Raw genomic sequence first — 9,335 nt, 5'->3', positions numbered from 1 at the left:
TTCCATATGCCCAGTTTTATTATTTTCAATGTGGATATCCAGTTTTCTCAACATCATTTGTTGAGGAGACTATTCTTCTCCATTGTTCATGCTTGTTTCTGTCAAGCTACTTTGTCAAGCAGTTCAGAAATCGGTTGACCTTTTAAGTATGGTTTTATTTCTGGGCTCTTTGTTCTGTTCCATTGGTCAATATGTCACCTTATGTACATATTGTACTGTTTTAATCATTATAGCATTGTAATGTATCTTGAAATCAGAAAGCGTGATGCCTCTAGATTTGTTCTTCTTTCTCAAGATGACTTTGGCTATCAGGATCTTTTGTTGTTCCAAATAAATTTTAGAATTGTTTTCTTCTATTTCTGCAAATAGTGCCATTGAATTTTAATAGGTACTGTATTGAATCTGTAGATTGTTTTGGCTAGTATGGACATTTTAACACTATTAAATCTTTTTGTTCATGAGTATGGAATGTCTTTCTATTCATTTATGTCTTCTTCCATTTCTTTCATCAATGTTTCATATTTTTCAGTGTACAAATCTTTCATCTCCTTGGTGAAATGTGTTTCTAAGTATTTTTGTCATTTTTATGCTTTTGTAAATAACATTGTTTTCTTAATTGCCTTCTCAGATAGTTTGCTGTTAGTGTATAAATACACAACAGATGTTTATATCTTGATTTTGTATGTTACAATTATAAGTACTTTTAAAATTACTTCTAACAGGATTTTTTGGGTTTTGTTTTATAGAGTCTTTAATCTTTTCTATATGAGATCTTGTTATGTACAAACAGAGACAGTTTTACTTCTCCAATTCCAAATTAGGTGTCTTTCATTTATTTGTCTTGCCTAAATGATCTGGTTAGTACTTGCAATACTATGCTAAGTAGAAGTCACGAGGGTGAGAATCTTCATCTTTTTCCTAATTTTAGAAGAAAAACTTTCAGTTTTTTTTATCATCTAGTATAATATGAGCTGTGAGTTTGTCATATGTGTCATTTATTATACAGAGGTAAACTCCTTCTAACTCTAGTTTTTTGTTTTTTTTTTTTAGTTGGGAAGCTTCTTTTTTTACTTTTTTAATTTTTTTATTACATTTTAGGTTTTGGGGTACATGAGCAGAACATGCAAGACAGTTGCGTAGGTACACACATGGCAGTGTGTTTTGCTTCCTTTCTCCCGTTCACCCACATTTGGCATTTCACCCCAGGCTATCCTTCCCCACCTCCCCCTCCCACTGGCCCTCCCCTTTTCCCCCCAATAGACCCCAGTGTTTAGTACTCCCCTCCCTGTGTCCATGTGTTCTCACTTTTCATCAACCGCCTATGAGTGAGAATATGCGGTGTTTCATTTTCTGTTCTTGTGTCAGTTTGCTGAGGATGATGCTCTCCAGATTCATCCATGTCCCTACAAACGACACACACTCATCATTTCTGATTGCTGCATAATATTCCATAGTGTATATGTGCCACATTTTTCCAATCCAGTCTATTATCAATGGGCATTTGGGTTGATTCCAGGTCTTTGCTATAGTAAACAGTGCTGCAATGAACATTCGTGTACATGTGTCCTTATAGTAGAACGATTTATAGTCCTTTGGATATATACCCAGTAATGGGATTGCTGGGTCAAATGGAATTTCTATTTCTAAGGCCTTGAGGAATCGCCACACTGTCTTCCACAATGGTTGAACTAATTTACACTCCCACCAGCAGTGTAAAAGTGTTCCTTTTTCTCCACATCCTCTCCAGCATCTGTTGTCTCTAGATTTTTTAATGATCACCATTCTAACTGGCGTGAGATGGTATCTCAATGTGGTTTTGATTTGCATCTCTCTGATGACCAGTGACAATGAGCATTTTTTCATATGATTATTGGCCTCATATATGTCTTCTTTCCTAAAGGGTCTGTTTATATCCTTGCCCACTTTTGAATGGGCTTGTTTGTTTTTTTCCTGTAAATCAGTTTGAGTTCTTTGTAAATTCTGGATATCAGCCCTTTGTCAGATGGGTAAACTGCAAAAAATTTTTCGCATTCTGTTGGTTGCCGATCCACTCTAGTGACTGTTTCTTTTGCCTTGCAGAAGCTGTGGAGTTTCATTACGTCCCATTTGTCTATTTTGGCTTTTGTTGCCAATGCTTTTGGTGTTTTGTTCATGAAGTCCTTGCCTACTCCTATGTCCTGGATAGTTTTGCCTAGGTTTCCTTCTAGGGTTTTTATGGTGCCAGGTCTTATGTTTAAGTCTTTAATCCATCTGGAGTTAATTTTAGTGTAAGGTGTCAGGAAGGGGTACAGTTTCGGCCTTCTGCACATGGCTAGTCAGTTTTCCCAACACCATTTGTTAAACATGGAATCCTTTCCACATTGCTTGTTTTTGTCAGGTATATCAAAGATTGTATAGTTGTAGATATGTTGTGTTGCCTCCGGTGCCTCTGTTTTGTTCCATTGGTCTATATCTCTGTTTTGGTACCAGTACCATGCTGTTTTGATTACTGTAGCCTTGTAGTATAGTTTGAAATCCGGTAGTGTGATGCCCCCCGCTGTGTTCTTTTTGCTTAGAATTGACTTGGCTATGCGGGCTCTCTTTTGGTTCCATATGAAGTTCATGGTGGTTTTTTCCAGTTCTGTGAAGAAAGTCAATGGTAGCTTGATGGGGATAGCATTGATTCTGTAAATTACTTTGGGCAGTATAGCCATTTTCACGATATTAATTCTTCCTAACCATGAACATGGAATGTTTCTCCATCTGTTTGTGTCCTCTCTGATTTCATTGAGCAGTTGCTTGTAGTTCTCCTTGAAGAGGTCCCTTACTTTCCTTGTGAGTTGTATTCCAAGGTATTTTATTCTTTTTGTAGCAATTGTGAATGGCAGTTCATTCTTGATTTGGCTTTCTTTAAGTCTGTTATTGGTGTAGACGAAATGCTTGTGATTTTTGCACATTGATTTTATATCCTGAGACTTTGCTGAAGTTGCTTATCAGTTTCAGGAGTTTTTGGGCAGAGGCAATGGGGTCTTCTAGGTATACTATCATGTTGTCTTCAAATAGAGACAGATTAGCTTCCACCTTTCCTATTTGAATACGCTTTATTTCTTTTTCTTGCCTGATTGCTCTGGCTAGAACTTCCAGTACTATATTGAATAGGAGTGGTGAAAGAGGGCATCCTTGTCTAGTGCCAGATTTCAAAGGGAATGCTTCCAGTTTTTGCCCATTCAGTAGATATTGGCTGTTGGTTTGTCATAAATAGCTTTTATTACTTTGAGATACGTTCCATCGATACCGAGTCTATTGAGGGTTTTTAGCATAAAGGGCTGTTGAATTTTGTCAAATGCCTTCTCTGCGTCAATTGAGATAATCATGTGGTTTTTGTTTTTGATTCTGTTTATGTGGTGAATTACGTTTATAGACTTGCGTATGTTGAACCAGCCTTGCATCCCTGGGATAAATCCTACTTGATCATGATAGATAAGTTTTTTGATTTGCTGTTGCAATCGGCTTGCCAATATTTTATTGAAGATTTTTGCATCTATGTTCATCATGGATATTGGCCGGAAGTTTTCTCTTCTTGTTGGGTCTCTGCTGGGTTTTGGTATCAGGATGATGTTGGTCTCATAAAATGACTTGGGAAGGATTCTCTCTTTTTGGATTATTTGGAATAGTTTTAGAAGGAATGGTACCAGTTCCTCTTTGTGTGTCTGGTAGAATTCGGCTGTGAACCCGTCTGGACCTGGGCTTTTTTTGTGTGGTAGGCTCTTAATTGCTGCCTCGACTTCTGACCTTGTTATTGGTCTATTCATAGTTTCAGCTTCCTCTTGGTTTAGGCTTGGGAGGACACAGGAGTCCAGGAATTTATTCATTTCTTCCAGGTTTACTAGCTTATGTGCATAGAGTTGTTTGTAATATTCTCTGATGATGGTTTGAATCTGTGGAATCTGTGGTGATTTCCCATTTATCATTTTTTATTGCATCTATTTGGTTGTTCTCTCTTTTATTTTTAATCAATCTGGCTAGTGGTCTGTCTATTTTGTTGATCTTTTCAAAAAACCAAAAACTTGGATTTATTAATTTTTTGAAGGGTTTTTTGTGTCTCAATCTCCTTCAGTTCAGCTCTAATCTTAGTTTTTTCTTGTCTTCTGCTGGGTTTTGAGGTTTTTGATCTTGCTCCTCTAGCTCTTTCAATTTTGACGATAGGGTGTCAATTTTGGATCTCTCTATTCTCCTCATATGGGCACTTATTGCTATATACTTTCCTCTAGAGACTGCTTTAAATGTGTCCCAGAGATTCTGGCATGTTGTGTCTTCGTTCTTACTAGTTTTGAAGAACTTCTTTATTTCTGCCTTCATTTCATTGTTTACCCAATCAACATTCAAGAGCCAGTTGTTCAGTTTCCATGAAGCTGTGCGGTTCTGGGTTGGTTTCTGAATTCTGAGTTCTAACTTGATTGCACTATGGTCTGAGAGGCTGTTTGTTATTATTTCAGTTGTTTTGCATTTGCTGAGCAGTGCTTTACTTCCAATTATGTGGTCAATTTTAGAGTAGCTGTGATGTGGTGCTGAGAAGAATGTATGTTCTGTGGATTTGGGGTGGAGAGTTCTGTAGATGTCTATCAGGTTTGCTTTCTCCAGGTCTGAGTTCAAGCCCTGGATATCCTTGTTGATTTTCTGTCTGGTTGATCTGTCTAATATTAATAGCAGAGTGTTAAAGTCTCCCACTATTATTGTGTGGGAGTCTAAGTCTCTTTGTAGGTCATGGAGAAGTTGCCTTATGTATCTGGGTGCTCCTGCATTGGGTCCATGTATGTTTAGAATCATTAGCTCTTTTTGTTGTATCGATCCTTTTACCATTATGTAATGGCCTTCTTTGTCTCTTTTGATCTTTGTTGCTTTAAAGTCTATTTTATCAGAGATGAGATTTGCAACTCCTGCTTTTTTTTTTTTTTTTTTCTCTCCATTTGCTTGGTAAATCTTTCTCCATCCCTTTATTTTGAGCCTTTGTGTATCCTTGCATGTGAGATGGGTTTCCTGGATACAGCACACTGATGGGTTTTGGATTTTTATCCAATTTGCCAGTCTGTGTCTTTTGATTGGTGCATTTAGTCCATTTACATTTAGGGTTAATATTGTTATGTGTGAATTTGATACTGCCATTTTGATGCTAAGTGGCTGTTTTGCCTGTTAGTTGTTGCAGATTCTTCATTATGTTGATGCTCTTTAGCATTTAGTGTGATTTAGGAATGGCTGGTACTGGTTGTTCCTTTCTATGTGTAGTGCCTCTTTCAGGAGCTCTTGTAGAGCAGGCCTGGTGGTGACAAAATCTCTGAGTACTTTCTTGTTCGCAAAGGATTTTATTTTTCCTTCACTTCTGAAGCTCAGTTTGGCTGGATATGAAATTCTGGGTTGAAAGTTCTTTTCTTTAAGAATGTTGAATATTGGCCCCCACTCTCTTCTGGCTTGTAGTGTTTCTGCCGAGAGATCTGCTGTAAGTCTGATGGGCTTCCCTTTGTGGGTGACCCGACCTTTCTCTCTGGCTGCCCTTAGTATTTTCTCCTTCATTTCAACCTTGTTGAATCTGACGATTATGTGCCTTGGGGTTGCTCTTCTTGCGGAATATCTTTGTGGTGTTCTCTGTATTTCCTGCATTTGAGTGTTGGCCTGTCTTGCTAGGTGGGGTAAATTTTCCTGGATGATGTCCTGAAGAGTATTTTCCAGCTTGGATTCATTCTCTTCGTCCCCTTCTGGTACACCTATCAAATGTTGGTTAGGTCTTTTCACATAGTCCCACATTTCTTGGAGACTTTGTTCATTCCTTTTTGTGCTTTTTTCTCTGATCTTGGTTTCTCGTTTTATTTCATTGAGTTGATCTTCGACTTCAGATATTCTTTCTTCTGCTTGGTCATTTCGGCTGTTGAAACTTGTGCATGCTTCACGAAGGTCTCGTATTGTGTTTTTCAGCTCCTTTAATTCCTTCATATTCCTCTCTAAGTTATCCATTCTTGTTATCACATCCTAAAATCTTTTTTTATATCTATTTTCAAGGTTCTTAGTTTCTTTGCATTGATTTAATACATGTTCTTTTAGCTCACAAAAGTTTCTCATCTTCCACCTTCTGAAGTCTAATTCCGTGATTTCATCACAGTCATTCTCCTTCCAGCTTTGTTCCCTTGCTGGTGAGGAATTTTGGTCCTTTCTAGGTGGTGAGGTGTTCTGGTTTTGGGATTTTTCCTCCTTTTTGTGCTGGTTTCTTCCCATCTTTGTGGATTTGTCCGCTGGTCATCTGCGTAGTTGCTGACTTTTCGATTGGGTCTCTGAGTGGACACCCAGATTGTTGGTGATGAAGTATTTCTGTTACTTGGTTTTCCTTCTACCAGTCTAGCCCCTTCACTGTACGACTGCTGAGGTCCACTCCAGGCCCTGCTTGTCTGGGGTGCACCTATAGCAGCTGCGGAACAGTGAGGGATGCTACCAGTTTCTTTTTCTGCTATCTTTGTCCTAGGATGATGCCTGCCAAATATCAGTCTTTTGGATATAGAGGGGTCAGGGAACTGCTTGAGGAGACACTCTGTACTTTATACAAGCTCAATTGCTGAGCTGTGAGCTCTGTTGTTCATTCAGGGCTGTTAGGCTGCTATGTTTAATTCTGCTGCACAGAGCTCATTAAAAAAACCCTTTTTTTCTCAAATGCTCTGTCTTGGGGGGTTGACTCTTAATTTTGGATGTCCGTTGAGGTGTCCTTCCCAGCTAGGAGGCAGTCTGGTCACTATTTGCCTGCCGAGGCTCCGCCCTGTTGTTGTGAGGTTTGCCCTGTTGCTGCAGGCTCTGCTCTTCTGCTGCGGTCTCTGCCACGGGCTATGCCCTGCGGCGGAGTCTCTCTGTTGTAGCGGGTTGCCTCGGCAATGGCAGGCTGCGTCAGCAGTGGGCGTGTATCTCAGTAGGGGAGGGTTGCCTCAGCAACGGCAGGGTGTGTCAGCAGTGGGCGTGTATCTCAGTAGGGGCAGGTTCCCTCGGTAATGGTGGATGCCCCTCCCCCACGGAGCATCTCAGGGACCGTCTCCACAGGGAGTGTTTGGAATCGCCATTTTGTCCGTCCCACTGTGCTACCCCAAATGCTGTGTCCCTGCAATCCCCTGGGCTGGCCTACTGTCCAAGTCCTGTTCAGTCTGAAGTTCAGCCCTCTGAAATCTCAGGTTGCCAGTTCAACAGGGCACCTGGACAACGCGCCCTGTGGGGAGCACTGGGTAGGGCCGGCCACTGCCACCCCAGCTGCCGGCTTCACCAGGCAGAGCCTCTGTCTGGCATCCCGCGTCTCCTTTATACTTGGGAATTTCCCCGTTCTGTGGGCAACAAAGATCAGTCTAAAAATGCAGCTCCAACTCACCTCTCTGCGGATTGACCGAGAGCTTCAATCCTGGGTTGTTCTCACAGCGCCATCTTGAGTCCTCCTTTTGAGTTTTTATAGTGAAAGATTGTTGAGCTTTGTCAAACATATTTTCTACATCATTAAAGTGATAATGTGATTTTTATTCTTCATTCTGTTAGTGTACTCTTTCACATGAATTGATTAGCATGCAATACCATCCTTGCACTGCAAAGATGAATCCCATGATGTGTGGTGCATGATGTATGGTCCTTTTAATGTACTGTTGAATTTGGTTTGCTAGTAGTCTGTTGAGGACTTTTGCTAATTGAGAACATTTGGACCTCTATTAATTTTTTTTTTGTGATGTCTTTGTTTTGCTTTGGTATCAAAGTAATGATGGACTCAAAATGTGTTTGTAAGTGTTCCTTTTTCTTCAATTATTTTGTAATAGTTGGAAAACATTGGTGTTTGCTCTTCTTTAAATGTTTGGTAGAATCACCAGTGAAGACATGTGTTTCTGTGTTTTTCTTTGTTTAGAAGTTTGATTGTTGCTTCAATCTTCTTGCTTGTTATTAGTCTGCTCAGATGTTCTGTTTCTTCATGATTCAGTGTCAGCAAGCTGTATCAGTCTAGGAATTTATCTGTTTCTTCTAGATTATCCAGTTTGTTGGTGTATAATTGTTTATAATAGTCTCTTGCAGTCCTTTTTATTTCTGTGGCATAAATTGTAATGTCCACTTTTATTTCTGATTTTATTTATTTGAGTCCTACAACTCAATAGGAAAAAAACAAATAATCCAATGAAAAGTGAGCAAGACTTGAATTGATAGTTCTCTAAGGAAGACATACAAATGGCTAACAGGTATATGAAAAGATGCTCAACATCATTAATCATCAGAGAAATGCAAATCAAAACCACAGTGAGAAATCACCTCATACCTGTTAGGATAGCTATTATCAAAACATAATAATAACCATTGTCAGTGAGGATGTGGAGAAATTTTAACCTTTGTATACCATTGTTTGGAATGTAAAATGGTGCTGTTTCTATGAAAAACAGTTTAGAGATTTCTCAAAAAATTAAAAATAGAACTACTATATGATCCAACAATCCCCCTTCCATGTATGTCTCCAAAAGAATTAAAATCAGCATCTGAAAGAGTTTTCTCCATTTCCATGTTCATTGCAGCATAATTCACAATAGCTAAGATAGGGAAACAACCTAACTTTCCATCGAGAAATGGATGGATAAAGAAAATGTGGTATGTACATATAATGGGAAATCATTCAGCCTTATAAAAGAAGAAATGCTTGCTACATGTGACAACACAGATGAATCTGGAAGACACAACAGTAAGTTAAATAAGAGTCACAGATGGACAAAAGCTGCATGGTTCCACTCACAGGAGGTATCTAAAATAGTTTAAATCAAAGGAGCAGTAGAATGGTTACATGAACTAGAGCACAATGGAAATGAGCATTGCTATTCAACAAATATAAAGTTTCAGTTATGCAACATGAATACATTCAGAGATCTGCTGTAATAACTTAACCATTTGAGTGGGTAGATCTTAGGTTAAGTGTTCTTGCCAAAAAAAAAAAAAAATCTGTTCATGACCAAAATTTTTATTGCATAATTTTCATTAATTTAGAGAAATATTTAGAAGGTAGGAAGCATGGAAAATGATCTATTATTCTGAAACTCCGAGGTCAGCATTTTGCTAATCGAGAACATTTGGACTTGTAGTAATTTTTTTTTTGTGATGTCTTTGTTTGGCTTTGGTGTCAGAGTAATGATGGACTCAAAATATGTTTGTCAGTATTATTTGTTATTTTCTTTTGTTCTTTTCTTTCTCTCTTTGTATGCAAATACATTTAACATTTGTAGCAACCATAAAGTTTAAACTTTATTTTATTCCCCTTAATATTAAACAATGATTCTTTTTATATGATATCCAATATTCCTCTGTAATATAAAAAGTGT

This window comes from Callithrix jacchus, chromosome 3, assembly GCF_049354715.1.
Source record: "Callithrix jacchus isolate 240 chromosome 3, calJac240_pri, whole genome shotgun sequence".
Lineage (NCBI taxonomy): Eukaryota > Metazoa > Chordata > Mammalia > Primates > Cebidae > Callithrix > Callithrix jacchus.
The sequence above is the reverse complement of the archived record's forward strand: the minus strand, read 5'-3'. Positions refer to the sequence as shown.